We start from the raw sequence: 5,077 nt of genomic DNA, 5'->3' as shown, positions 1-5,077 counted from the left end.
CGAAGGCAGACGTCTAACCAACTGAGTCACCCAGGCGCCCCTGACAGGAAATTTAAACAGAAAGTGAGATGCTTGTGGTACTCAAAGTATGTCTAGTATAAATGAGCTGAAACAGGAATACTTTGAAGAGAATATTAACAACCATAGTCTTTGGTTTTTATAAAAATTACTCAAGATAAATTATGTAATACGAAGGACCCTAACTCATGATCTCCCAAATAGTAGAACAGCATCGAGCCATACCTCCCTCTTTTTGCTGCAGTGTGCCTGTAAGAAATCAGATTTTTCATTCTGACACTGCAGGAAAAACCAAATATGGGCACACTGCACTTGGAGCTCTGCAGAGTTGTTGAGATCCTGGGTGTAGTGTAATGAAAGGAGCTCAAACCCAGGCTCCAGCTACTTACTTTCCCTTTGAGCAAATGCTTTGGCCTCACTAAGCTTTCGTGTTCTCCTTTATAGGATGAAATATCAGCAGCAGATCGCTCCAAGTGTTGTCTTGAAGGTGAAACGTCCCACGTTTAGTGCCGCGTCTGCTGTGTGGGAGTGGCCGGTACAGGTGGGCTACTTTCATTTCCTGTTATCCATGCTGAGCCTTCTACCCAGATTGGATTTAACATCGTTCCTCTTTCTAGCAGCACATTACAAAATTAAAAATTTTTATTTCTCAATTTATTTTTTGTTCTGTTAAAAACTTGACAAATCTCAACTTTGGGATTATTTCTTATAGTAAACTCAGGCTAGTATTTTATCTTAACTCCTGTTACGATTTAGGAGTGTTTCTTGGACAAATGATCTTAGGAAGTGGTGAGAGAAGCTATCATTTATCTCTGTGGGGATTTAAAAATTACTAAATATGGTAATAAGAGATTGGAAATGACTTTTCTATGCCTTTATATACCATACTTGATTTAAACAGTCTCATATACTTGGACAATTAAATGTATTTTTTTTCTTTTTGCTATTTTATATGGTGTAAAATTGGTAGAAGACAAAATTTTAAAATGATATTGGTTGAAAAATCCTTTCTGACTATAAAATAGATCTTTAGATTTCAAGACATAAAAAGTATGACTCATACATTGCCAGTAAGAATGTAAGACGGTTCAGCCACTGTGGAAAACAGTGTGGTGGCTCCTCAATAAGTTAAACATGGAATTACCATATGACCCGGCAAGTCTACTCCTAGGCATATACTCCCCCAAATTGGAAGCAGATGTTCTTTTTTTTTTTTTCTTTTTTATTTATGATAGTCACACAGAGAGAGAGAGAGAGAGGCAGAGACACAGGCAGAGGGAGAAGTAGGCTCCATGCACCGGGAGCCCGACATGGGATTCGACCCGGGACTCCAGGATCACGCCCTGGGCCAAAGGCAGGCGCCAAACCGCTGCGCCACCCAGGGATCCCAGAAGCAGATGTTCTAACAAAAGTGGTACATAAATGTTCATAGCAGCCCTAAGCACAGTAGCCAAAGGGTGGAAATAACTCAATTGTTCTTTTTTTTTTTTTTTTAAAGATCTTATTCATTTATTCATGAGAGAGAGAGAGAGAGGAGAGAGAGAGAGGCAGAGGGAGGAGCAAGCTCCATGCAGGGAGCCCGACGTGGGACTCGATCCCGGGACCCCAGGGTCATGCCCTGAGCTGAAGGCACCAAACCGCTGAGCCACCCAGGGATCCCCTCAATTGTTCTTAAAAGGAATCACAAATTGTGGTGTATTCACACAGTGGAATATTATTTAGCCATAAAAAGAATGATGCACCCTGAACACAAAGACAGGCATGAAAGTTCATATATTGTGTAAATCTATTTATATGAAATACCCGGATAGGTCAATCTGTAGAGACAGAAAGGAGGTCAGCGGTTGCTCAGGGGCTGAGGGGAGGCAAAGGGAGTATGACGACTTAGGCAGTGGAGGGTTTTCTTTGCAGGTGTTGAAGACATTTGGGACTTGACAGTGGCGATGGCTGTACCACCTTGTGAATGGACTAAAGGACACTGAACCATGCACTTTGAACTGGTAAATTTTTATCTTATGTGTATTTATCAAATAAAAATCCAGAAAATTGCCCTGTGGTGCCCCCAAAATGCCAATATCCGAAAACCCTTTAACTGGAGATGTGCTTCCAAAGAATTGTCCTTTTGATCCAGCAGCCAGCTCACCTAATTTGCTTTCCTGGCCAAATTACTGCCTACTAAACTACAAGGAGCCCTTTTCCGCAAAATGGGTTAAGCCTTTTTGCTCCAACCTCCTGAACTGGATTTGATCGAAGGGCATTTGATTGAGATTAAGAAATGTGTGATCGAGGATCCGTGGGGGACGCCCAGTTCCCAATGCAGACCTCTTGTTCTTATTTTTCTTTCCATCCCCCTCCTCATGTTGTCTTTTCTCCCCTCCCTCTTTGCCTTTCCCCTTAATCATTGCTTACATTTCGACTCCCCAGACACAGGGAAGAACATTCTCTTGGCGGCGCTGAGAGTGCGTGCGGCTGGTGGTCTTGCTGCTTTGCCTCATCCAGACAAGCCAGTCCTTACCCACACTCCTGGCATCCTGAGCTCTGCTAAGGGATCTCCCGGGTTTGCACTCACGCCGACGTGTGTGTGGTCAATGTAACTTCCTCTTAAAACGACAGCAGGGAGATTGCCCCTATTTGTCGCCTATTTTTGGCCAATTCTTTTGATAATTTGTTGCTGAATATCATTAGAAGAGACATGTTTATCGCTTTTTAAAATTTGGGTCCCTGAAAGAAATTTTTTAAAAAGCCGGCGTGATTGATATTTGACGTGAAAGAGCATGAGCACGAGGAACGTTGGCCTACCAGGTAGGAAATATTATTTACCGATGAAGTAATGGCTTTCAAAAATTGAAGCAAAAGTCATAAATCATATAATTAAGCATTTAAAAGTGTATAATTCACTTTAGTACATTCACACACTTAGTGCACTCACAGTGTCATGCAAGCATCACCACTGTCACGTTCCCGAGCATTTGCATCATCTCAAAGGGAAAGCTCTACTCACTGTGACACCCCTTCTGCCTCCCCTCAGCCCCTGGGTAACCGCCTGTCCCTTTCTGTCTCTACAGAGTGACCTTCCTGGGTATTTCTTATAAATGGATTCGCACCGCATGTGACCTTCTGTGCCCGGCTGGTTTCCGTAGCGTGATGTTCACAAGAGTCATCAACGTCGTGGTCCGGATGCGCACTTCACTCCTCCTCGTGACCCCATCGCCGGCTGCCCTAAGGATATACCCCGTTTGTTTATCCATTTGTCCCTTTAAGGGCATTTGGATCATTTCACATCTTTGCTGCTGTGAATGGTGCCGCTGTGAACATCTGTGAGCAAGTCTTTATTTGAATATCTGTTTTCAGTTCTTTTGGGTCCGTAGCTAGGAGTGGAATTGCTGGGTCATACGGTGATTTTGTGTTTAACTCGCCGAAGAACCACCAAACTGTTTCTCACAGCGGCTACAGCACGATACGTTACTACCACCGGTGCCGTATGAGTGGATCTCTCCATGTCCCTGCCGGCCACGATCACTTTTCCTTTGTTTGATTATAACCATCCTAGCAGATGCGAGCTAGTGTCTCATGTGGTGCTGATTTGTATTTCCTCTGTCTTTCTCTCTTACTTCTCTTCCTCTGTCCTTCCCTCCCTCCCTTCTTTCCTTCCTTCTTTCCAATCACACCCCACACCTTCAAGAACACTGAAAAAGATCTGCAGATCTTTGCTGGTGCAGGAGGAACCTCTTTAATCTTCTTGTGGTTGAAGTTAAATACATTCTTTTTTTTGTATATTTTTTTATTGGAGTTCAATTTGCCAACATATAGTATAACACCCAGTGCTCATCCCGTCAAGTGCCCCCCTCAGTGCCCGTCACCCAGTATCTTTTTGGCAATTAGTCATTCCATTAATTTTTCTTGATAGGATCTTTTGTTACTGTGCTGTGGGTTCACCTGCTTTCTGTGCTTAAACCATTAGAGGCCACCTTTGATTTGGATTTTTCAAATCACCAACGATGTTGAGAATATATTAATGTGCTTGTTGGCTATTTGTACACCTTTTGGAGAAAGATCTATTCAAATTCTTCACTCAGTTTTTAATGGATTTGTTCTTTTTGTTGTTGAGTTGTAACAGTTGGTATGGATTCTGGATTCTAGACATTTATCAGATATATGATTTGTAAATATTTTCTACCTTTCTGTAGTTGTCTTTTTACTTTCTTGATAATTTTCTTTAATGCACAAAATGTTCTAATGTCTATGAAGTCCATTTTATCTATTTTTTCTTTTGTTGCTCATTTTTTGGTGCCAAATATAAGAATCTATTGTGAAAATTAAAGGTCATGAAGACCTATGCCTATGTTTTTGTCCAATAGTCTTTTATTTTTAGCTTGTATGTTCAAGTCATTGATCCACTTTGAGTTAATTTTTGACTATGGAGTGAGGTAGGGATCCAACTTTTTTCTTTTGTCTGTATTTATACATTTTTTTCCAGAGCCATTTGTTGGAAGAGACAGTTCTTCTCCCATTGAATAATCTTGGTACCCTTGTAAAAAAAACAATTGGTTATAAATGTTTGGATTTATTTCTGGACTATCAGTTCTATTCCATTGATCTGTATGTCTATCTTTATGCCAGTAATACACTGTTTTATTTACTTTTGCTTTGGGAGTTAGTTTTGAAATCAGGAACTGTGAGTCTTCCAATTCTTTTTTTTTTTTTCCTTTTTCAGTATTGTTTTGGTTATTCAGAGTCACTTGCAATTCCATACAGATTTGAGGATACCTTTTCCATCTCTCCAAAGTCATTGGAGTTTTAATAGGGGTTGCATTTATCTGTAGATTGCATTGGGGTATATTGGCATCTTAATAATATTGTCTTCCTATTTTTTCATTTATTTAGGTTTTCTTTAATTTTATCTCAGTAATACAGGACTTCTAGTGTCATATTGAATAATAGTGGTGAAAATGGGAATAAGAAAAGGATGCCTGCTTTCATCACTGCTATTCAACATTCTACTGAATCTTGCAGCACTCTTTTATTTCAATCCACAAACTAAAACCAGTGGTTTAATAAT

At 40.5% G+C, this 5,077-nt stretch overlaps 1 long non-coding RNA gene across 1 annotated transcript; it reads left to right on the top strand.

Moving 5' to 3' along the window:
* The first annotated feature begins 383 nt into the window (after positions 1 to 383).
* LOC140631649 (uncharacterized) lies at positions 384 to 4,260 on the top strand. Its single transcript, XR_012029184.1, has 4 exons — positions 384 to 559; positions 1,930 to 2,018; positions 2,443 to 2,820; positions 3,084 to 4,260. It is a non-coding gene; the product is annotated as an uncharacterized lncRNA (long non-coding RNA).
* Positions 4,261 to 5,077: the final 817 nt, after the last annotated feature.

The sequence above is a fragment of the Canis lupus genome, chromosome 4 (genome assembly GCF_048164855.1).
Source record: "Canis lupus baileyi chromosome 4, mCanLup2.hap1, whole genome shotgun sequence".
NCBI classification, from domain to species: Eukaryota; Metazoa; Chordata; class Mammalia; order Carnivora; family Canidae; genus Canis; species Canis lupus.
The sequence above is the reverse complement of the archived record's forward strand: the minus strand, read 5'-3'. Positions and strand labels throughout refer to the sequence as shown.